We start from the raw sequence: 25,317 nt of genomic DNA, 5'->3' as shown, positions 1-25,317 counted from the left end.
CATTTTTGGTATTATTGGCTCATTAGTCACCACACATATAACGCGTGGTGCTATTTCAATCATATACTGATAAGTTATCGGTAATATAGTCCATTCACATATATTTACAGTATTTTGTAGTAAACATGGTTCATATACTATTGATTGTAATTTACAAATTCGCCCTTGCCTCACAAAATGTTAAGTCATGAGTTTTGTTATTCACATCAATCATTTGTCCATTAAATTTAGGTGCCCAGAAAAATTGCTTCTGAGGTTCCCCTAGTATGAGGGGTAACACTACATATTTACACATAATCATTTTTTTTGTAACATTATACATTTTAAACATTCCTATGCAGCGAGTATCATTACATTGTACTTCTGGTGCTTGAAATTGTATCCAAAAGGTTTTTGGTATAGTTTTATTAAACACGGTCCTCCATATCTGCTCATTTCCAGTCATTAACTTAGATTGAAAAATTCCTTTTTGTTGTTGTTGCTGCATTGTTTGTAACGTACATAAAGTCCAATTAATTATGTTTGAAACCTTCTGATCAATTATATATTCAATATCTGCTGTGGCGTTTGCTAGGTTAAGTAATTGATTATCAATCCCTGTCTGTAATAAGGCAGATTGCCATATGGTAGGCATCCATTTTGCAGCTACAGTCAAAGCATCATTAATATTACTTCCCGCCTTATGTAATCTATTGGCCAATGTTTCAATATCAAATGTGTTTAAGGTACCTGTGATGGTACCATATCCCCCCATTAACGTATCATACCATGCTCTCCTTCCTCGGTATGAACACTGAGAAGAGGGAGGAAATGATATTTCAAACATCACATTAATTTTTTGTGCATGTTGACCTACCATTTCACATGTGGATGGTAATCTCTTTATTTGTCCTGGATCTACCTTTGCCGTATCATTTTTTATGAATACCACATATTCTACCCACATTGATCTGTTATAAATTTCCGTGGCATTAGTACATACTACATAAGACCTATTTACAGTAATATTCATCTGTGTTCCATTGTAGGTAGTACAATTGTTCGTAACAAAATACCTCTGGGCCGAACTGTTCCATGTCATAAAATATTCTGTTTGACAACACAGGACTATCACTTCTGCAGTTATATTCAAGGTAGTGTTTAGTCCCTCATATAATACGTATTGGGCGATTGGTCTGATTTGTTCATTGCTTTTAATTTCTGTAATCCATGTATGGTCTCTTATTGTCACATTTGCAATGATACATCTGGAATTAGCACTGCAAGTGAAGTTATCTTGCTTTCGATTCATTGAAGAATGCTTCCATCTCCATGACGTAACGACCCCTTCTTTAACTGTAATATGTCGCCCTGGGGCAGCGCCTCTTACCCCATACCATATTCCAAGGCACACGTATATCTGCAAGTTTCAGAAAACATTATTACTCTCTCAAATAACATTTCTCCTGAGGGACATATTCCCATTTTTCCACTCCCGGTTTCATTACAAGGAGAGCCTTATCTTTCCCGATTGCAATCACCTCCGCTAGTTCCGGAGGTCCTCTGGGATTACTAATCCAGATTTTGGCTCCTACGTTTACGGTATTTGTAGCTCCAAACCCCCCTTCCCCTCTTACAGTCAGCTGAGAAGGAGGGGTTATTTCTCTAATTGGCACGATATAAATTGGTATCAATAACAATTGAGCTACTCGTTCCCCCTTTGCAATTATTACATCATTTTCTCCTAAATTTATCAATATGACTTTAACCTCCCCTTGATAATCAGAACATTCTCATTAACAGGGTAGTTGATTCTGTTAAAGGCCGATTATTTAATTTTTGTAATGCTGTAGATACATTATCCCTCCATTGCCCATATTTGCCATCTGTAGTTAATTCTTTAAGGGCCTCCTTCAAAAGTCCATTCATCCGTTCAATTAATCCCGCTGCTTGGGGATAATAGGGCATGTGATATACCCATTCAATATTATTTTCCTTAGGATATTCTTTTACTTGCCCTCCCGTAAAATGTGATCCATTATCAGTTTGTATTTGTAAGGGCATACCATAATACTGAATAATCATATCTAAAGTCCTTAGAGTGCTCCATTGTGACGCAGAGGCACAAGGGAATGCTAGTAATAATCCCGAGTATGTATCTACAGCAGTACACATATATTTACATTTACGACTTTCGGGTAACGGTCCTATGAAATCCATTTGCCAAATCTGGGCTGGCAATCGCCCCCTGCCTGTGTGCCCCATTACCGTATGTGGTACTTCCTGTTTCTTGATATGTTGACACACCGGACATTTTCCGATCACATGTTTGATCACATCTATCGTCAAAGGAATCCCTCGTTCCTGAGCCCACCTGTAAGTAGCTTTTTCTCCAAGATGTCCACTTTTCTGATGCGCCCAAATGGCTGTACCTTCCAACCATTCTTCCACCTTAGGAATTTCATTAGTAGTGGTTACAGAAATGGCGGCTGCAGCATCTGCTTGGGAATTAAACAATCGTTCCATTGAATCAACAGGCATATGTGCATCTACATGAAATACTGACACTATTGTTTCCTGTACAATTTCTTCTATGTCTTGCCACAATTCTTTACCCCACAGTTCCTTACCATGAATTAACCAATTATGGGACTTCCACCCCATTAACCATGTAGCAAGACCATTAGCGACCGACCAGGAGTCAGTAAAAAGATGACATTCCCCTCCTCTTTCTTTCCTTAAAACAGTGACTACCGCCATCAATTCAGCGTATTGACTGCTCATTCCTTTTCCCTCCATCACCAGGATAGTATCAGTTTTAGGGTTATAGGCCACACTTTTCCATTTCCGCTCTCCCCCCACATATTTGGCAGACCCATCTGTGAACCAAGCATGTTTTTGTTGTTCTGACGTGAGATTATCAAATCCCACTCCCCATTTCACTGGGGATTCATGAGCATATACTGGCTTTATGATTTCCAGCTCTCCGTTAGGAATATTAGCTATTTTTTCGTGCAAAGTAGCTACCCCATGCTCACCTATTTTAGCTCTTTGGGAAATGTACCATTTCCATTTAATAATACTTTGTTCCTGAGCATGTCCTACTCTATTTGTCTTGGGATCAGACATTACCCATTGCATAATTGGAATTTGTGGTCGCAATAGTACTGTATGACCTAATGTAATCTGTTCGGTCTCAGCCAACGCCCAATAACATGCTAAAAGTTGTTTTTCAAAGGGAATATATTTTACCCATTTTCCACTTTGTTTTTGCCATAATGTCCAATTAGCATGCATTTGATTAATAGATACATGTAATTCCACTTCCCCTTCTCTCATGGGCCACAAATCTACAGCTGTCTGTATGGCTTGTTTAGCATTTTCAAAAGCAACCTGCTGTTCTTCTCCCCACATAAACTTATATTTCTTACGAGTTACCTTGTATAATGGGCTCAGTAGTTGACTCAAATGTGGAATATGTTGTCTCCAAAATCCAAATAAACCAATGTATGATTGCATCTCCTGCTTATTCTTTGGAGTAGGAAAATCTAATATATTTTTTTTGTTTTGTTTTGCTTTCTCTGTGATTTCTCTATGTCCTCTATTCCACTGAATTCCTAAAAATTTTACTGATGTTGCCGGTCCTTGTATTTTTGTTGGATTTATTTCCCATCCCTTCTTTTTCATATGGTCAATTAATAAATCCAACTGCCCTTTCTTCCTTATGTATCTGTTAGTTTGTATGTCAATATGTCAAACTCATGTAATTTACTATAAATAAGTATATGTGTACACCTTTTGTTTTTATTTGTAAATCGCTTAGCAAATTATAAACTTGAAACTTGAATCTCACAAATTTCCATATTTTTCTTGCTCTATCTGTAAAACTGATTCTGACCCCTGTATTAATTAACATTGGGGCGGCCGTAAGTGCCCAAAATCAAAGGTGCTACATACCTCAAGCTGAATTCAGAGTCTGACTTCTTTCCCTTATCCTGCGTCTCCAAAATTGAGTCCACAGGAAAGTGATAGGAGTCCGGCAGGTTTTTTTTTATATTGATCCTTCTCTCCTTCTTTTTCATTATAATTTGTTTTGTTTCTTAAATATATGCCTTTCTGACTGTCTGTTTTAATAATTACACAAATGTATTTCTACCCTTTTTCATTTTGTTTCGGTAAGTTCCCCAAACAAACCAGAAACCTTATTTCAGACAATTTGTCTGTGTATCAAACAAGCTGCTGAAAAGTTCTCAGCCGGCCTACAAACAGTGCTGAAAACTAGTCAGCCTGCTTGTCACTACAACAAAAGAGAAGGAGGGGCTGCCCTCCTCTGACGTAACTTCTCTTCCCGCCAAAGACTGCCACAGAATCAGAATCAGATCTCTGACTCCAACTCAACCACTTCACCCATACCACAAACCTCTGCACTGGTTGTCCGTCGAGGCAAGAATATTATTCAAGTTCTCCTGCATATGTTTCAAGCTAGTTTGGGGACTAGCATCTATGTATCTACAAACCCACTTTGCACTCCACAACCCAACAAGACAAACCAGAAACAGCCATCTTTTGATAGTGATCTAACTTATCTCTTAAAAGCTTACCACTACATTCCAGCATAAGACAACACCTCTCTGCTTCCACCTGCGCCCGTTCTGCTTTAATTGGTTCCTGAACTGCTGTTTGCAACCGCATGTGCACTATACGGTATGCAGAAGTTAATACCCAGCTCCTTCGAGCCAGAGCAACTACATCACCCGATTTATCGGGGCATTTTTCTAAAGCTTGTACAAGATCAAGTGGTTCTGCCCTTCCCAGAACCCAGAGCAACTACATCACCCGATTTATCGGGGCATTTTTCTAAAGCTTGTACAAGATCAAGTGGTTCTGCCCTTCCCAGAACCCAGTGCAACTACATCACCCGATTTATCGGGGCATTTTTCTAAAGCTTGTACAAGATCAAGTGGTTCTGCCCTTCCCAGAACCTTTTCCCATGACTCTGCTAATCCATGATTATTGGCTAGTTCTTGTGCTATCAAATTATATGGTGCCTCGGTCCAGCCGGGCACCTCTACAGGTTCTTTTGAGGATTTCTCTTTTTTCTTGAACATTCATGTATCACATGAGCGTTCAAGTTTTCTTTCGAGAAATCCTGCCGACTACGCCAATTAATGTATTACTATTTAAAAGGGTTTATCAAAGACCTTCGGTCACTGTCCTCACTGGAAAGAATATCAGGAGTTCAAAATAGTATACAAATTAAGTTTTATTACATAAATATAGTATTTCTAGCCATAATCATTAATTAAGTACAGAGTTTGAATCAATACGTTACCGGTTATTGCATCATCACTCCATCGGGGGACCGCAATCAGGAGGCTTATTCAATATGTCATCACACAGCTCGTCAGCAGTGGAAAAGTCCCTACCTTTTTTCAGGGAAAGCACCATTTATATTGTACTTTTTACCCATCCCCTCATTGTGGATTGGATAATCGGACGCGTGCTACTTGCATGCCGAACTGATGTTTACCAATCAGTATGTGTTAAAAACACCTAGCCTTGCTCGTGAGCTGAGTACCCATCCCCTCATTGTGGATTGGATAATCGGACGCGTGCTACTTGCATGCCGAACTGATGTTTACCAATCAGTATGTGTTAAAAACACCTAGCCTGGTTCGTGCTAATTGCATGCTTAGCTGATGTGCTTCTGTGATCACCAATCAGTATGTGTTTACGACTTGTTTTCATAGTACTTGTGTTTTCCCTGTAACAACTGCCACGTATCCAAGGCAATCTCACTCAATATCAATATTCCTCACATTCCATTCGTTTCTCATTTGTATCACATTATTAAGGCCCACTGGCTCACTATAGAACACAGAATAGCCTACAGAATTCTCCTGTTAACATTTAAAATCTGTTCTACCAATACCTCTGATTTCTTGAATAGAATACTGATTCCTCATGATCCCCAAAGAACCCTCCACTCCATTTCCCAAAATCTTCTTGCTGTTCCTTCCCTGAGACATATTAACACAATGCACACATACATTTTTTTCAATTATCGCTCCCACTTTGTGGAATGCCACTCCGAAGTATTTAAGAAAAGACATATCTGTTTCAGACCTTAAGTCCAAACTAAAAACCTATCTATTTAAGGACACTTTTAATATTTAACTGTCCTGCTTAGGATGCTATCTCTTTGAATCTGGTTGATTCACGTGGTATCAGTTCCCTTCCTAATGTCCGTTCCATTTGTTCTTTCTTTATAAATAATGTAATTCTACCGCCTCCCTTCTGTACCAGTTCATCCGTTAGTCTTGTACTGTTAAGTCTTTGTACGATACACCTCCACTGTACTCTGTAATTTTAAATACATGTACTTTTAATATGGCATGAACACCACCTTGAAGTTTGATTTGGCAGTATATTAAGATTTTAATAAACCTGAAATTGGAATTGTTAGGTGTTGAGTGCCAATATCAGCATTCATTAAGCACTACCTTTAGGCGGCCTTTATAGAATCGGGCCTTACTGATCCCTATTTCGTAAGCAGTAAGGGTTCATGCCCTAATTCTGCACTAATCAGTTAGCATGTGATAATATAGCCGTGTTAACTGATTAGCACAGAAATGCCTACTCTTCACCCCAGACACACCTTCTCCGTGATAAAATAAAAAAATATTTTTAGTGCATGGTTTGCATGTGCAGATCAGGACATTACTAGAGGACACCTGAGCATGTCTTGCAGTAAGTGTGCGTTAACACTTACCACAACTTAGGGCTCCTTTTACGAAGCTGCATTAGCGGCTTTATCGCACGCAACTTTTTATCACGCGCTAACCCCCGCGCTAGCCGAAGAACTACTGCCTGCTAAAGAGGAGGCGGTAGCGGCTAGCACGGCCTGCAAATTAGCACATGGTATTACGCGTGTTAAACTGCAAACGCGGCTTCGTAAAAGGAGCCCTTAGTAAAGGACCCTTATATGATCTGTTTTATTTTTCTTGAACACATCCAAGTTTCTCCAAATTCCAAGCTATGTTTTAAAAGTACCACACTGATGATGAGCCTCTCTTTTTCTTAAGAGCACCCCCCACCCCAAGAAGGCTTGCCAATAAACTATATTCTGTATACCCTGCAACCACCACCCCTTTCAACCTCAGTGCTCTTTTTATTTTATCTCTGGGATCTTGTCCCGTCTCCCAGAGTTTATGGTGAAAGACTATACACAGAAACAGACTTGGAACTCAAAACTGGGAATGCAATAATTTGGCTGTTAATCCATTGTTTATCTCAGGTTGGGAAGCACATAAGAAGTATGCCTATACATCAATATCTTACCTTATATTAATTTCTACTGAAATGGTGCATGGTCTTCGTCATAAGACATGTGGGCCGTGGGTACAGACTTAAAGATCTCAATCTGTATACTTTGGAGGAAAGACGAGAGAGGGGAGATATGATAGAAACATTTAAATACCTATGTGAGTGATGTAAATGCTCATGAGTCGAGTCTTTCATTTGAAAGGAAGCTCTAGAATGAGAAGGCATAGGATGAAGTTAATAATAATAATAACTTTATTTTTGTATACCGCAATACCAGAAGCAGTTCAGAGTGGTTTATAGAGGAAGAAACTGTATATAGACAGCGAAGTTACAGAGAGTATTGTCAATTACATTGATAGAATAAATAAATTACATTAGAGAGTCGAGAATGGTTAGGTAAGACTGGAAATAGGTCGGATATACAATAAGTATATCAATGGTACAATAAGGCAGGGGGGAGTCAAGAGAAGTTTGTCAAAGAGATAGTTTTTGATTGATTTTCTGAAGGCTTGGTAGGAGGGTGGATTTGAAATGAGGATGGTTAGACATTTATTCCATTTGCCAGCTTGGAATGACAGTGTTCTATCAAGGAATCTCTTGTAGATACAGCCCTTCAGGGAGAGGAAGGCAAACAGATAGGTATTACGTGTGCGGGAGGTGCCTGGAAATACAAAATGGTGCGACAGGTAGATCAGGGATGAGGTAACAGGCTCAGGAGTCATCTAAGGAAATACATTTTTACAGAAAGGGTGGTAGATGCATGGAACAGTCTCCCAGTAGAGGTGGTAGAGACAGAGACTGTGTCTGTATTCAAGAAATCCTGGGATAGGCACGTGGGATCTCTTAGAAAGAGGAAGAGATAATGGTTGCTGCTGATGGACAGACTGGATGCAACATTTGGCCTTTATCTGCCATCGTGGTTCTATGTTTCTTTTTTTCTTCTTCTTCTAATTGTTGTGCTCCTAAAATGGAGGTAAATATATGTGGTATCAGAATTTGGTACTTCTCTAATTTAGTACTGTACTAGATTAATGATGCTGGAGCTGTATCCATTGATTCCTGTTGACCCAGGTGATTATGTGTTTCAGAGGTTATGCTTGCTAGCCTGTTTGGAGAATACAAGTGAACAGGGTTTTTCGGCCACTTGCCCTTTGCTCACCTTAAGTTATGGCTTACACATGTTCAATGTGGTCCCCCCAACCTTTTTCTGCAAGGGACTGATGTTACACCAATGGCTTTGAAGAGGGACAATAATCCTCATGTAGCATATAATATAGCAACTAATATATTTTGTAACGCGGAGTAGGGGAAAAATGCTTCATCATGCATTGATCTGCATCTCATTTCCACTATTTAGTTTCCACACCAACCTCTGTACCAGCTTTGGGTAACTAATATTTATATTTAACAGTCACTCCAAATAGCTATTTGCCTCTTGCTATTATGAGGGGGTGCTGAAAAGTTCTCAGCCCAACCAAGAAGAGAATGACGTGGATATGGTTCAATCAGTGATCTAAAACAATGTCAAAACATAGAATTTTGTTTCTGCAAATTGGCACTTAATGAAATAAGATAACACTCTTATCAGCTACAGTGGCAAAATAACACTCAGAATTTAAAAAGTTGGTTGGTTGGGTTGAGAACTTTTCAACACCCCCTCCTATGTAACAGAAACCCAACTTAATTGACTCCATAAGTATGCATGTTATTAACCAGTTACATAATAAATGCCTAAACTAAACCTTAGGTTTATACACCGCGCCATCTCCACAAGCATAGTGCTCGGCACGGTTTACAGGGTTAGGTTGAAAAGGAGCTACAATGAAGGGTTATAGGAAAGGAGCTAGGAAGATAAAGAGGGACAGGGAACCAAAAAGCGGGAAGTGTTAGATTTTTGAAAAGAGCCAAGTTTTCAGGTGTTTGCGGAAGGATTGGAGGTAACTTGAAACTCTGAGCGGGGATGTGAGGTTACTCCAGAGTTCTGTGGTTCTAAAGGGGAGGGATGTTCCTAATTTTCCTACGCGGGATATACCTTTTGTAGAGGGGAATGATAGTTTCAGTTTTGGGGAGGATTTAATGGAATTAGGGTTAGAGGAATTCCAGAAGAGTGGGATAACGGGAGGGAGGATACCATGTAGGTTCTTGAAGGCTAAACAGGCACATTTAAAGAGGACTCTGGAGTGAACTAGGAGCCAGTGAAGTTTGGACAGGAGTGGGGAGACATGGTCGAACTTGCCTTTTGCGAAAATAAGCTTGGCCGCGGCGTTCTGGATTAGCTGAAGTCTATGGAGTTTTTTTTTAGTTAGGCTTAAATAGATGGAGTTGCAATAATCCAGTCTAGAGAGGATGGTGGATTGAACAAGGACGATGAAATGAGAATGATGAAAATACGATCTCACTTTCCTCAGCATATGAAGACTAAAGAAGCATTTTTTTACCAAGAAGTTGAGGTGGTCATTGAAGGAGAGAGAGGAGTCTATGATGATGCCAAGGACTTTGCTTGAAAACTCAAGCAGAAGAGTGGAGCCGGAATATAATGGGATGGAGGTGGGTAAATGATCTAATATTGGGCCGAGCCAAAGTAATTTTGTTTTGGACTCATTCAATTTCATTTGTACAGAATGTGCCCAGGAATGGAGGTTCATTATACATGCGGATATGTTCTCAGCGAGATTAGTTAGGTTCGAGTCGGTCTCGAGGAGGATGAGGATATCGTCGGCATAGGTGTAGAGAGTTTCCAGGGGGGATAGGTGAAGAAGTTTCAGAGAGGACATGTAAATATTGAAAAGGATAGGAGAGAGGGGTGAGCCTTGCGGGACTCCACATATCGGCTTCCAGGGAGGGGATGAGGTACCGTTTATGTTAACAGTGTAGGAGCGTAAGCGTAGGAATTTCGAGAACCAGTCTAGGACTGTGGAACTTATGCCTATTTCAGAGAGTTGGAAGATTAAGATATCATGATGGATGACGTCGAAAGCTGCCAAAATGGTATCCCGATTGTAGGTGGCGGTAGGCGTCCTACCGCTCTCTAACCAGTCAATTGGGACACACTTTTTTTTTTTAAAACACTCCGAGGCAGGCTGCCTACATTGTAAGCATTTTTGCCAGGCTACGGAGGTGCGTAGGGCTACTTAAGCTCACCCAAGGCTAGGCGTTGACGTGATTTCACCCATAAGTGGCTTTATGCAAGCTTAAGCGGCCCTAGGCATTTCCCTAGGGCCGTGATAGGCACCTAAAATGTAGGCCAGCAAAATACTGATTGTGGCATGGGAATCTCCCTGCCACAATCAGTTTAGCGGATGCAGCAGGAACCCGTCCCCCAGCGAAGTCAACCGGCAAGAGGAATGCCCACTCCCTCCTGCTAGAACCCCTGAAGCCCCCCACGAATGTCCCCAGCAGGAGGAGTGCCCAATTCTTCCTGCTGCCACCCTCTTCCCGAAATATCCCCCAGCAGGAGGGATGCCCATTCTCTCCTGCTGCCATTTCCTAAAGATATCCCACCGCAGGAGGGATGCCCACTCCCTCCTGCCAGAACCCCCAAAGATCCCCCTGAATGTCCACGGCAGGAGTGCCCAATTCCTTCTGCAGCAACCCCCAAGATATCCTGTGGCAGAAGGGATGCCCACTCACTCCTGTTGCTGGCCCCATCATCCCCTGAAGCCCCCTAAACACTCCCCGAATCTACCATATACTCCACAACTCCACCACTGACACTTCCTGACACCCCCCGAACCCTTCATACCTTAATCTGATGGCAAGTAAGAGGGATGCCCACTCCCTCTTGCCGGCAGGCCCACCACTGCAAAATGGTGGACCTTCCCCTTTCTGGTGCATTCTGGGAAGCATCAGGGAGGGCCTAAGGCTCAGATGCCTAAGGCCCTTCCCATAGGAGGGGCCTTAGACATCTAGGCCAACTGGAGTCCTAGGCTTCCTTCCCAGTGCATCCCAGATACTTAAGGCCCCTCCCATGGAAGGGATCTGGCCAATCAGAGTCTTATGCCACTTCCAGTGCATCCCTGGATGCACTGGGAAAAAGGCCTAGGACTCTGGTTGGCTCAGGTTCCTAAGGCCCCTCCTATGGGGAGGCCTGCCATTTTGTCGATCATCCGCAATGATTACACTCTTTCTCATTAAAAAAAAAAGAAAATAATAATAATAATTTTATTCTTATATACCACCTAAGCTATAATAGTTTGAGGCGGTTTACAACAAGAAATACTGGACAAGCAGTAGAAAAATATATATCATCCAAAATACAGTATGAAAATAATAAAAATGAGTAAAAAAGTTAAAACAGTAAACCTTAAAATTATAAATTGATCAAACAGCTGGGTTTTTACTAATTTTCTAAAAGATAAGACGCATGCATAAAGATATTACATAACCAGTCATTCATTCTGCCAGCTTGAAAAGCAAGGGTTCTATCAAAAAATCTTTTATACCTACAAGCTTTTACTGTTGGAAAAGTGAACAAATGAATTTGACGTGTGGATCTTGTGACAAATCTAGCTCTCTTTCTAGCTTTGGCACAGGGTTAGATAGGAAGAGCAGTAAACCCCTATGCAGGTTGGCCCTGCCAATTATGAAAGCGCTGACTTTCCTTGTACCGACATTGAGCCAGACAGTGACTGCCAGGGAGAGTTCAGTCCAGTTGCAAGTTACTCTCCCAAGCCTGCTATTAGAGCTCAAAGAAACTCAGGAGCTAGGAAACTACATCTCCCAGAAAGCCAGAGAACTGGCAGGAAGCTGTCAGTTAAGCAGACACAGCTGCAGAGGGAGCTTTCTCTCTTCCCCCTCTTCAGAGCGCGGAGGGGCGAATTGGAAGCTGTTAAAACAAGGCAGCTGAGACCCAGAGAGGGGAAGGAGCAGAGGAGCTGGGAGCGTTTCCCAGAAAGGCAGCATGACTTCCCTCACCGACTGAATGCTGATGAGCCAGGGGAAGAGTGTGAGATGGTGGATCTTTCATAAGAGTCTGAACCCACCATTGAAAAGCAGTTTGGAAGCTGTGAACCGATGGATATTGGCTTTTCCGGTGAGCCTAGTTAGAGGTTAGAGATTATGGACACAAGCTGAGAGGTGGGAAGAATTTTGCTACTGTTTCTTACCTGTTTGTTTTTGCTTGGTGAAATCCTGAGACTAAGCTTAATGTGTGTACAGCAGAACTTTCTGAATTTGAAAACTAACCTCTGAAGCATTTTTATTATATTGTTTTTGCTCCAAACTGCTTGAACCATTTAACCACGGAGCCCTGCTCTTTACGCTCCCCCCCCCCACACACACAGCTGGAGAATAATTAACCACTGATAAGGCTCTGCAGGGAACGTCAGCTACGGAGGAGCTCCGTTTGCATAATTCCCTAGCTGCAGTCAGCCTGCACCAGAGTGGCAGTTTGGTTAATATACTTTGTGGGTTTGGAAAGTCTTGTCATGAACTTTGTGTTTTGTGCTTTACTGCTTCACCATTGGAAAGAACATTGTTAAAACTTATCACTATCCTTGAAGGCTGGTGAAGAGGACTATGTTACTGGGACTGAAGTTCAGCCATAATTCTGATTTTTGTGGTTTATTTTTTTCTTGATTTTGATAACACATTCATTCTAGTGCTGGTAAAGCCAAGGTGGCCAGATTGGCCCTGTTCTGCATACTTGGAGTTTGAACTAATGGGCTGTAGAATGTTACAACCTCCTGATAAATACCAGAGCTTTCTGACTCAGGGTCAGAAATAAAAGTACATCTTTATTTTTGAACCTGTTGAGTGTGTGTGATTTCCTTGTCCATCTTCACTGTGAACATTTGACCTATTTTTTTACCCTAGGCGGTTGCCTAGATAGCCTAAAAGATTCCCTATTTGAAGGGAACGCGCTGGGAGCAGTTACGGTCGCGGGGAACCCGGCTCGCTGCGATGATCAGGAGCCTGTGGGTTGCGACAATCTGTTAGAACAGTCCAAAGAAAAATGTGAAACGAGGTAGGCAGGTGCCATACCAAATAGTGATTTAAAACAGATACAAATATATTTAAATAAAACTCTTGCCTTGATTGGCAACCAAAGCAAAGAACCATAGCACATCTAATAACGATAAACAATGAAGAACTCATTCAGCCCTGATAAGGGCTGCATTGGAGGTGTAACACCAATATGTGGTGAGAAAATGGTTAAGGGCTAAGAGCACTTCAATAAAAGACACAAAGACAATTACAGTATGTGTCTTTATAAAATAGGGACTTCGGATATAGATGACTTTCTATAAAATTACCCTTTTATTACATAAGGTAGAATTTCATATTGGGGGAAGAGGAAGGGATTTTACCTTCTAGTTAAATGCAAAAGTTAGCAGTTGACTAAATTCTAGTGGTATAACTTTCTAGGTTAGTGGCAAGGTCATTCATATGCAGTAGCAACCATGAACTGCTTTCCCTCATGTTCTTATTTATTGGGCTTTTTGAAAAAAATCACCAAAGGCAGTGTTTAGCAACGATAAGTCAGGCACAGGAAATAGCAGTAAAAATATTCAAATATTACACATTAAGGCTACTTATAATGTCAATACAATACATATTAAAACATCTTAATAAATAGCATAGGGTGGAACCAGAGATGGAACATAAAGAGAGAGAAAATAAGGGTGACTAACTTATTTGTTCTATCATTCTAATTTAAGGAAGACTTGAACGTGGAGTCACAAAAAGTGCATGAAAATGATCTCAGCTAAAGTAGGAGTAGATAAGCAGGTTCTACTACAGTATTTATAGCTGTTATTAGGCTTTATGTATGTGACTAACTAGCTATTTGCTTCTTCTGTTAAACATTTGGTAAACAAGACTAAGAATGTTATAATGCCTCTGTATCGCTCAATGGTGCATTCAGCTCAATGGTGCATTCAGTTCTGGTCGTCTTATCTCAAAAACAGATATAACAGCACTAGAAAAGGTTCAAAGAAGAGCGACCAAGATGATAAATGGGATGGAACTCCTCTCGTATGAAGAAAGACTAAAGAGGTGAGGGCTCTTTAGCTTGGAAAAAAAGATGGCTGAGGGAAGATATGATCAAAGTCTACAAAATCCTGAGTGGTGTAGAATGGGTACAAGTGGATCAATTTTTTTTTTTACTGCATCAAGATTTACAAAGACTAGGGGACATTCGATGAAGTTACAGAGTAATACTTTTAAAACCAATAAGAGGAAATATTTTTTTCACTCAGAGAATAGTTAAGCTCTGGAAAGCACTGCTAGAGGATGTGGTAAGAGTGGTTAATGTAGCTAGTTTTAAAAAAGGTTTGGACAAGTTACTGGAGGAAAAGTCCATAAAATGCTGTTGAGACATGGGAGAAGCCCTGGATTGGTGGCATGGAATGCTGCTACTATTTGGGTTTTTGTCAGGGACTTCTGACTAGGTTTGGCCTCTGTGAAGACAGTATACTGGGCTAGATAAGACCATTGATCTGATCCAGTAAGGCTATTCTTATGCTCTTATATTCTTATGTTCCTGAAGTAGAGACTGGGTCTTATAAATAAAAAGGAAGTGGGACTGTAGAGCTAGGAGAGGTTTGGGTAGACCATGAGAAACAGAACAGGGGCTGGATTACAGAGTAGTTACTGTTCTTTGCTCTGTTCCAAGTTCACCACCTCCTCTACGCTTCCCTGCAGGCTGTTTGGAGGGGAAAGAGCAGAATAAAATAGCTAAGAACCCTGTTGGGGAGAAAATCCTTCCTCAGACTAGAAAGGGCAAAATAATTTCATTGGCATAAAAACCTCCATTGTGTACACATACAGTTATATATACAGTCAAACCTTGGTTTACAAATGCCGTGGTTTGCAAGTGTTTTGCAAGACGAGCAAAACATTCACAAAATCTGCACCTCAGAAACCGAGCTTGACTAGATTTACGAGCGCCCCCCCCCCCCCGATCTGGTATCCCCCCGCTCACGTCGCCCCCCCACCCACTCCCGCTGCGATCTGGCATCCCCCACTCACCCACCCACCCAAACACATTCGCTTACCCCCATCTGGCACCGACACCAGCACCAACGCACAGAACATGCCGGTGCCGGAAGATCTTCCCTCTTCCTTGTGCTGGGCCTTGAGCATCTGCGCATGCTCAAGGCCTTCTAGTTCTCACTTTGAGGCCTCAAGGTTTAGTTCTTGGGCCTGTTCTTTTTAACATTTTTGTAAGTGATATTAATGAAGGGCTGTCAGGTAAGATTTTCCTCTTTGCGGATGATACCAAAATCTACAATAGAGTAGACACCCCTGATGGTGTGAATAACATGAGGAAGGACCAAGTGAAACTTGAAGAATGGTCTGAAATTTGGCAGCTAAGGTTTAATGCTAATGGGTTATAGGATTCGAGGCAATATGGCTTTACAAAAGGTAAATCGTGCCAAACGAACCCGATTAAATTTTTTGATTGGGTGACCAGAGAGCTGGATCGAGGACATATGCTAGATGTAATTTACTTAGATTTCAGCAAAGCCTTTGATACAGTTCCTCATAGGAGGCTGTTGAACAAACTTGAAGGGCTGAAGTTAGGACCCAAAGTGGTGAACTGGGTCAGAAACTGGCTGTAGGACAGACGCCAGAGGGTGGTGGTTAATGGAAGTCGCTCGAAGGAAGAAAAGGTGAGTAATGGAGTCTCTCAGGGTTCGGTGCTGGGGCCAATCCTGTTCAATATGTTTGTGAGTGACATTGCTGAAGGGTTAGAAGGAAAAGTGTGCCTTTTTGCAGATGATACCAAGATTTGTAACAGAGTAGACACCAAAGAGGGAGTGGAAAATATGAAAAAGGATCTGCAAAAGTTAGAGGAATGGTCTAATGCCTGGCAACTAAAATTCAATGCAAAAAAATGCAGAGTAATGCATTTGGGGATTAATAATCGGAAGGAACCGTATATGCTGGGAGGAGAGAAGCTGATATGCACGGACGGGGAGAGGGACCTTGGGGTGATAGTGTCCGAAGATCTAAAGGCGAAAAAACAGTGTGACAAGGCAGTGGCTGCTGCCAGAAGGATGCTGGGCTGTATAAAGAGAGGCGTAGCCAGTAGAAGGAAGAAGGTGTTGATGCCCCTGTACAGGTCATTGGTAAGGCCCCACTTGGAGTATTGTGTTCAGTTTTGGAGACTGTATATGGCAAAGGACGTAAGAAGACTTGAAGCGGTCCAGAGGAGGGCGACGAAAATGATAGGAGGCTTGCGCCAGAAGACGTATGAGGAGAGACTGGAAGTCCTGAATATGTATACCCTAGAGGAAAGGAGAGACAGGGGAGATATGATTCAGATGTTTAAATACTTGAAGGGTATTAACGTAGAACATAATCTTTTCCAGAGAAAGGAAAATGGTAAAACCAGAGGACATAATTTGAGGTTGAGGGGTAGTAGATTCAAAGGCAATGTTAGGAGAGGGTGGTGGATGCCTGGAATGCGCTCCAGAGAGAGGTGGTGGAGAGTAAAACTGTGACTGAGTTCAAAGAAGCGTGGGATGAACACAGAGGCTCTAAAATCAGAAAATAATATTAAAAATTGAACTAAGGCCAGTACTGGGCAGACTTGCACGGTCTGTGTCTGTATATGGCCATTTGGTGGAGGATGGGCTGGGTAGGGCTTCAATGGCTGGGAGGGTGTAGATTGGCTGGAGTAAGTTTTAACGGAGATTTCGGCAGTAGGAATCCAAGCACAGTACCGGGTAGAACTTTGGATTCTTGCCCTGAAATAGCAAAGAAGAAAAAATAAAAAAAATAAATTTAAATTGAATCAGGTTGGGCAGACTGGATGGACCATTCGGGTCTTTATCTGCCGTCATCTACTATGCTATATTGAATCATTTGTATAAATCCAGAACCAATACCAAACCAATCCATTGCTTGATACATGAAGATCCATTCCACATGATCAAGGCCTTCTCTGCATCCAAGGATACAGAGAAAGACGGATCTTCCATAGTTTTTGTTAGATTTAACATGTGAAAAGCAAGTCTGGTGTTGTTTGATGTATGTCTCTGAGCAACGAAACCCGTTTGGTGCATACCGATAATATAAGGGAGAGCCTTGGCCAAACGCAAAGCCAATAACTTAGCCAAAAGTTTTTCATCTATATTAATCAACGAAATAGGCCTGTAATTTGAAATCAACGTAGGATCTTTATTTGGCTTTGGCAAAACTATAGTTAAAGATTCTTCCATAGTACCTGTAATACAACCATTAGTCAGTTGAGCCCGATATAAATTTAAGAGATGAGGTAATAGGGTAATTTGAAATTATTTGTACAATTCTACAGTGAACCCATCACCACCTGGAGCGGATCCAACTCTAAGGGACTTCAATGCTGCTTGTTGTTCTTTCATTGATATAGGCGCATCAAGAGTTCCTTATATATGGTTGGGAATTTTAGGCTCCTTAATTCATTTCAAGAACTCTAAACCCGCCTCTTCCAAGACCAGGATCCCAACGCCCCTTCTATCTAACAACCCCTCTCCCCTCTACATCCTTCCCTCACCCCCCCCTGGCAACTGTGATCAATTTGTTATTGAACCGCTTGTAACCCCGCTCAACTGATGTAAATCACTTGTAACCTTGTTTAATTGATGTGAACCGCCTAGAACTCTTCCGGGTATGGCGGGATACAAAAATAAAGTTATTATTATTATTATTAAACCCTCAAGTTCTTTATTTGAATAAAGCTCAGGAGAATATAAAGCTTTATAATATTTTAAAAATTGTTTTAAGATAGTTCCAGTTTGAGAATGAGTTTACCCATTTTCATCTGTGATAACCACAATTTTTACTTTACTTTTTTTAGCTTTAAGATAATTAGCTAATACTCTTCCCGCTTTATTCGAGTTTCCATAATACAGAGCCTGTTGAGAAAATAACTCTTTCCTAGCCATTTGAGAGGAAATCTCATTATATTTGTATTTAGCTTTTAAGAGGGCCTGCAAAGTATTTTGTTCCCATTTCAAGGCCAATTGCGACTCCTTAATATTTTATTCCAAATTAGAGAATTCCAATTTAAGTTGTTTCCTAACATGCGCCGAATATGAGATAATTTGCTTTCTCAGGGTAGCTATGAAAGCATCCCATAGTGTTTCTAAAGAGATTTTTAAGAATCCACTGGAGGGCTCATTTCAATGTTCTAGCACATTTGCATGCCATTGTCGGAGACTGCTAGAAACCTTATTAAAGACAGAGATAATTCGTCGCCAAAATGCGTGCAGGCTAAACCGCCATTAAACAGTTTAGCGACAGCCTTAAGGTTTTGAGAATCTTGCCCTGAGTAGTGAACCCCAGTTCTAAATGTTCATTGGGCTTTTTGTGTTTAATAAGGAGGCTAAATAAATAATGGCTTCAAAATGGATTAAAACATCTTTTTTTAAATATGGACAGGATGAAATTAATTTTTAGATGACATTTAGTAGAAACATAGAAAAAGCGGCAGAAAAGGGCTATAGCCCACCAAGTCTGCCCATTCCAAGTATCCCCTCCCCTGAATTTACTCCCTTAAAGATCCCACGTGAGTATCCCATTTTCTCTTAAAATCTGTCACACTGCTGGCCTTTATCACCTGGAGTGGGAGTCTGTTCCAATGATCCACTACTCTTTCGGTGAAGAAGTACTTCCTGGAGTCGCCATGAAACTTCCCTCCCCTGATTTTCAGCGGATGCCCTCTGGTAGTCGAGGGTCCCATGAGCCAGAAGATATCATCTTCTGACTCGATGCGTCCCGTGATGTACTTATACGTTTCAATCATATCTCCCCGTTCTCTTCTTTCCTCAAGTGAGTACAGCCGCAACTTCTTTAGTCTTTCTTCATACGTGAGATCCTTGAGCCCCATGACCATCCTGGTGGCCGTTCGCTGAACCGACTCGATCCTCAGCACGTCCTTTCGGTAGTGTGGGCTCCAAAACTGAACACAGTACTCTAAGTGAGGCCTCACCATGGCTCTGTACAACAGCATCAGAGCCATGGTGAGGCCTCACTTAGAGTACTGTGTTCAGTTTTAAGTAGCTACCTACTAGTTTCCTGTCTGACACACTTTTTTGTTTTCGTTCTATCTTTGGAGGTGCTCTGTGAAACTGTGCACTGTAATAGGGTACAGTTCTCCATTCAAACAAAAAAACACAGATATTGGACAATTGTGCTACCTATTACCTCAACGAGAAATTCAAGGGTGTACCAAACTTGGCAATGTTAAATTGAAAGATGTAAAAAACTTCAGATTCGCAGAGGAACCTTCCCCCCCCCAAAAAAAAAAACCCCCTATATATCTATAGGGTTTTTTTTGTTTTTGTTAAAGGATTCCTCTGCGAATCTGTAATTTATACTGTATATTAACTCCTCTCAAGAGCAACGATTACACATCAATAGAGGGTAAGACACGTGGCATTAACTGGTACTATGGCAAACTTTGTGGCTGAATGAATGCTTCTTGTAAGAAAAAAAAACACAAAACCCAACAGCTTGTCGACTGCCTCAGCTACTGTAGTTGGATCCCTCTCGCGGGCTACCAGAGGATTCGTGGTGCCCGAACTGGTTGGAACGTTAGGGACCCTCTTTTCGTGCGTGGGCTTTTTTTTTTTTTTTTTTCTTCAACCGCGGGCGGGAATGAAGCACGCACTTCAAAGGCGGTTGAGTCACAAGAAAGACTTGCCGGAGGTGAGTTTTTCCACATCCGCGTTGAGAGGCTTTCTCAAAGGCACGCCTTCTTGACATACAAGCCGTACTCTCGCTCGTTGACTGCACTGCAGCAGCAGCAGGAAAACAGCCTGTCGGGGTGGGAGAAACCGTAAGTTTATTCACTTGAATGCGGTGCCTCTAAAACCGCCTCCTCTTTTGGGGGAAGTGGGGGGGTGGAGGGGTCTTCTGTTCAGGAAACTGGTGTCATATTTCAAAGCGCCTCTTTCTGAGGCGAAGGGGGGGGGACCCACTTGGGAGAAGGTGTGTTTGTACGCGCGGAATGCGCTCGCACCCAAGCAGCGCGTTTTTCGCAACGAGTGCCGGGGAAAGTGTTTCAAACAACAGGCAGAGACGTTAGAGGAGAGGGTAGGCCTCTCGCAAAGTGACTTTATTACCTTGATGACTTTTTTTTTTTTTTTTTGGGGGGGGGGGCACGTCTCAATTTTGGCCCGTCGGAAAAATACACTGCCCCAAAAAAGTTTTAGAAAACAGGGAGCTTGGTTTTAAAAGAGGCAAAAAGTGTGTCTCTCATATGAAAATTGATCGGAGGGGGAGTGGTTCTCCTGAGCATATGCTGACAGCTGGTTCACTTGTTTGTGCTGTGAAAGTTCTTTATGTAGTTTGCAGACGTTCAGTAAGGTAGACGGAACATTAGCACAGGGCATGAAGAAGTCCACTAGGTGGGTCTTGGCAGTTTTTCTACAAATTGTGATCCTCTACTTCGGGTCTATTGAGGGATTCTAGTAATTCAAAAACCTCTCATCGGGACTTGAACAAGTCAGCTTTATTGCTTAATAATCTCTAACGTCGTTCTGTATCAAAATACCAATCAAGCTGCTAGTGGTTTGTTACATTGATTTTGGCCTGACAGGGTTATTTCAAGCTGAAATACTGACAGCAGGAGGGCAAAAGAAATATCCAGCACATTTATCAGCACAGAATTTTAGGAAATCATTAAAGTTCTATTTATTTAGTAAGTTTTTATGACATCTTTATGAATGATGCTTTGGAAAGATTAATATGTCCAGCTCGCTCCTGTTGTTTGGCTTTTCTTTAATTGTTATATTATTTATTGGTATTTATTAACCGCTTATATGATAAGATTCACCTAAGGTGATGTATAGCAGGTACAGCTTGGCATTAAAATTTACCACCATGTTATCAGCATAACAATAGTAAAATAATTAAATATGACAAAAAACAAATTAAACTTGGAGATAAGTAAATTAAATCCTAGCCATAGGAATAAAATGTTAGGGACTAAACTATGGGGCCCTTTTACTAAGGCACGCTAAATGCTAAGGCAAAGAAAGCAAACAGAATGTTAGGCATGATAAAGAAAGGAATCACGAGTAGATCGGAGAAAGTCATAATGCCGCTTTATAGAGCAATGGTCAGACCACACTTGGAATACTGTGTCCAACATTGGTCTCCCAACCTAAAGAAGGATATAAAACTGTTGGAGAGGGTGCAGAGACGAGCAACGAAGTTAATAAGAGGTATGGAGAACTTGGAATATGAGGAACGACTCAAGAAACTGGGACTGTTCTCCCTTGAGAAGAGGAGGCTGCGAGGGGACATGATCGAGACGTTCAAAATGCTGAAAGGCATCGATAAAATAGAGCAGGAAAATAAATTATTTACATTGTCCAACGCGACACGGACAAGAGGACATGGTTTGAAGCTAAGGGGGGACAAGTCCAGGACAAATGTCAGGAAGTACTGTTTTACGCAGCGAGTGGTAGACGCCTGGAATGCTCTCCCAAAGGAGGTTATTAAGGAATCCACTGTTCTGGGATTCAAAGGCAAATTAGATGCATATCTCCTTATGAGAGGCATAGAGGGATATGGGTGACTAAAACTACATCAGGTGTATACCTGACTGGGCCTCCGCGTGTGCGGATCGCCGGACTCGATGGATCATGGGTCTGATCCGGAGATGGCAGTTCTTATGTTCTTATTATATGGGTGCCTTAATTAAAGGACCCCTATATGCATTAAAACACTGTACTAATTGGTGAGAATAAGTTTTATGGCTATGAGGACAAGAATATAGAGGAGCCAATCAAGATCCTTGGAAAGGGGTATGGTGGACCCAACACTCCCCAATATGATGACTTGATATGACATTGGAATGGACACCTGAAGCAAAGAGTTGATGTCGGCCCACACCTTATACCAGAAGGATTGAAGCAACGGGCAGTCAAACAGCATGTGCCGAAGTGTACCCTGCGGATTGTCGCAAGACCAGCAATTATCAGACATACCATGTGAGAGCCGAGCTAGGCGATTAGAGGTCCAATAGGCTCTGTGCAGTAGAAACAGGGAAGTCTGAAAAAATGATGCTGCTTTGCAAATGAAGGAAATACGAGACCATAAATATTCCCATTGGGAGTCCAGTAGGGTCACTTGTAATTCAGTGGACTCAGTCTCAAGAGGCCGCAATGATTTTTTGAGGTGAATAAATTTATACCACTTAGATGCTTTTTTCTTATCACAGGCTAATGATAGACTAAGCGCCAGTATATCAGGTACAGCAGCAACAAGGTGTTTAGAGTTGAATTGAGATAGTAAAACGTGTTTAAGTTGGAGCCATTGATCTCCTTTTTTCTTCCTCGTGTACTGTGTATCCTGGCCTCTGTGGAGGCGCATTATTTGGTTAACGCGTATCATTACGCTTGTATCTCTGATTTATTATGTACCATGAATTTATGTTTGTATGTTTTGGTAATGAAAACTCAATAAAACTTATTGAACTTAAAATAAAACACTGTACTAGATCAACTATACAACAGAAATATGATAAATGACTGTAGAATATAAGTGATACATCATATTAGGAGTATGGAAGAACATTCATATAACACAGATGATTCTTACAATATCAGCTTGATACAAATGAAACCTCTTTTAATAGGCAATTGCATTAGAAAACTTGTATGCATGGATATCATGATGTTGGCAGCAATACAAGGGGAGCAATTTAATATGCTCAGATTAGAACATTTAAATAATGTAGACATATTTATTGCATCCTAAATGATATGAATTTATATTATCAGTTTCAGAAACTTACAGCAAAAAAAATAAAAATAAAAAAAGAGGCAGCAGCCGGTATGTATAAACAATGGTACAGTAACAGTTGATGTTTGAAGCACATTTTAATTCCTGTTTTTTCTTCCTGGAACAGTGTTGGTTGTTTTCATTCAGTTTTTGGCAATAATTCTTAAATTGTTCTATGCTAGAGAAGAATGAGGTGGCACCACCTTCAGATTCTGGTGCTTGGTCCTCATATTGTCTGTATACAATGTTTAAGTACCAGTGTGACGTCCTCTTTAATAATAATAACAACTTTATTTTTCTATACCGCCAACACCCAGAGTTCACAGAGTAAGAGGACTGAACAGGTCAGTGATACGACAAAATACTTAAGAAAGCACAATATTCATTTATAAAACTACAGTATGAATACTATGATGTAGTCATTGATCAAGTAACAAATTTTTTAAACAAATAAGTCTTAACTGATTTTCTAAAAGTATAATAAGATGCAGTCTGTCGAATCATATCATCTAACCAAGCTTGAATTTTACCTGCTTGATAGGCCAAAGATCGATCAAAAACATTTTTATGTCGTCAATTTTTAGTATTAGGAAAAGTAAATAAACCAGAGCGTCGAGTAAACTTAATCAGATTATACAATTCGAAATGAGAGAAAAGATAAGATGGAGCTAATCCAAATAACAATTTATAGCAAATGCAAGCAAATTTGAAAAGTATTCTTGCCTCTGTTGGCAACCAGTGCAGCTGACCGTAATAAGGGCTGACATGGTTCCTGTTTTTTCAATCCAAAAATTAGGTGGACAGCTTTATTTTGGATCAGCCTTAATCTTCCTAGAATAGTTTTTATAAGATCCCAAATAAATTATATTACAGTAATCAAGAACAGACAAAATTAATGCCTGAACTAATAGTCTGAAGGAAGTGGGGTCAAAATATTTTTTAATGGAACGCAGTTTCCATCATGCAAAGAAACATTTCTTAACAAGCATATAAGTGTGTTCCCGCAGATGCTGGTCCAAAATAACTCCTAATATTGCAGGGGCACCAAAATATCTTTTTGATCGAAGGGGAACAAATAAACCAGTCTTCAGCCCTACAACCAAGCTCTCTAACTGCCGATGATGGATTGGGCTAAACATTGGTGGGGCTATGGCCCGTGTACCACACCTCCCCCGATTTTGTTGCCTATAGGATAGTGTTTCCAGTGGGAGACAAATATTCTGAGGCTGTTGTAGTAAAGTGCCATAGGATTAGTGTACTGGTTAGCATGGGTTTAGCGCATACATTTTCTATGCTGTTATAGCCCTCCCCCATGCAGAAGAGTTTAGTTTATGAGAAAACTATACAGTAAGTAGTTGCATAGATATCCACACACTGCTCATTTAAATCCATTAATAAAAATGGCAGTAGTTATCTACCTGGCTACACAGAAACACACCCATCCAGTTTGTGCCTGGTTTTCTAATACTGGGGATTTCATGCATCATCTGAGGAGGAATAAAAACATAAGCTCGCTGTTGAATGCCAATTTCTTGTGCCAGTTTGAACTACCCACAACTTTTTTCTTTTGTTTTTCTTGAAGAGATGGATAATCTCTCTTTTATTAAAAAAAAAACAACAAACAACTTTATTCATTTTTAAAAGCCAACATAAAGTGCAACAGGTTAACAAACAATTAATACAATAAGCAGCACTCATTACAATCAAATGATATAATAAATACACAACACCCCCCTCCCGCGCCCTCCCACCCACCCTTCCTGGATATGTATGACACTCATTCAGAAATCAAAGGGAAATACCAATGATCAATTCTTACAAAATTTTGCTAATGGATCCCAAACCTCCTTGAATTTATTATAGTGCCCCAATTGTATCTAATTCATATGTTCAAACTTATAACTTTGACATAGGGTTTCCCACCAAAAGTTGTAATTTAACCTGTCCCAATTTTTCCAGTTTTTCGTGATTATCTGCATAGCAACTCCTGTCATGATGAGAAGCAATATATTCTTATTTGCATTGATTGGACTCTTGGGCATTAATAATGTTCCAAACAACACTACATCGTACGACAATGACGGTGGAACTTCCAAAATCATAGTGATTTGACCCCCATATAGATCTCCAAAATTTAAGTATCGAGGGATAATAGAACAGTAGATGATCCAGTGTCCCTATAGACTAATGGATAATCTATTGAAAAATAAAATGACATGGTGGATAAGGACTTAATTGTTTTAACAATTTTTTAGTAAACAGGAATTATTATAGTGTATGAAACCTTTT

At 40.7% G+C, this 25,317-nt stretch overlaps 1 protein-coding gene and 1 long non-coding RNA gene across 4 annotated transcripts in view; one reads left to right on the top strand and one right to left on the bottom strand.

Moving 5' to 3' along the window:
* Nucleotides 1-1,382: 1,382 nt before the first annotated feature.
* LOC117355903 lies at nt 1,383-5,326 on the bottom strand. The gene is made up of 3 exons (XR_004538485.1): nt 5,312-5,326; nt 2,354-2,477; nt 1,383-1,399 (listed from the first exon to the last, which is right to left on the bottom strand). It is a non-coding gene; the product is annotated as an uncharacterized LOC117355903 (long non-coding RNA).
* A 14,613-nt stretch (nt 5,327-19,939) lies between these two features.
* The window catches only part of RAB27B (RAB27B, member RAS oncogene family), a 128,761-nt gene continuing 123,383 nt past the window's right edge, over nt 19,940-25,317 (top strand). Inside the window, exon 1 of one of the 3 annotated variants that reach the window (XM_033934129.1) lies at nt 19,940-20,074. The gene's annotated coding sequence lies outside the window, so the exon portion shown is untranslated. Of the gene's footprint in view, nt 20,075-20,206; nt 20,332-25,317 lie in introns of those variants that run through there. The other 2 variants (XM_033934150.1, XM_033934139.1) reach the window with 2 other exon arrangements.

Source organism: Geotrypetes seraphini, chromosome 1 (genome assembly GCF_902459505.1).
Source record: "Geotrypetes seraphini chromosome 1, aGeoSer1.1, whole genome shotgun sequence".
NCBI lineage: Eukaryota > Metazoa > Chordata > Amphibia > Gymnophiona > Dermophiidae > Geotrypetes > Geotrypetes seraphini.
Note: the sequence above shows the minus strand (reverse complement) of the source record. Positions and strands in the feature narration are given on the sequence as shown.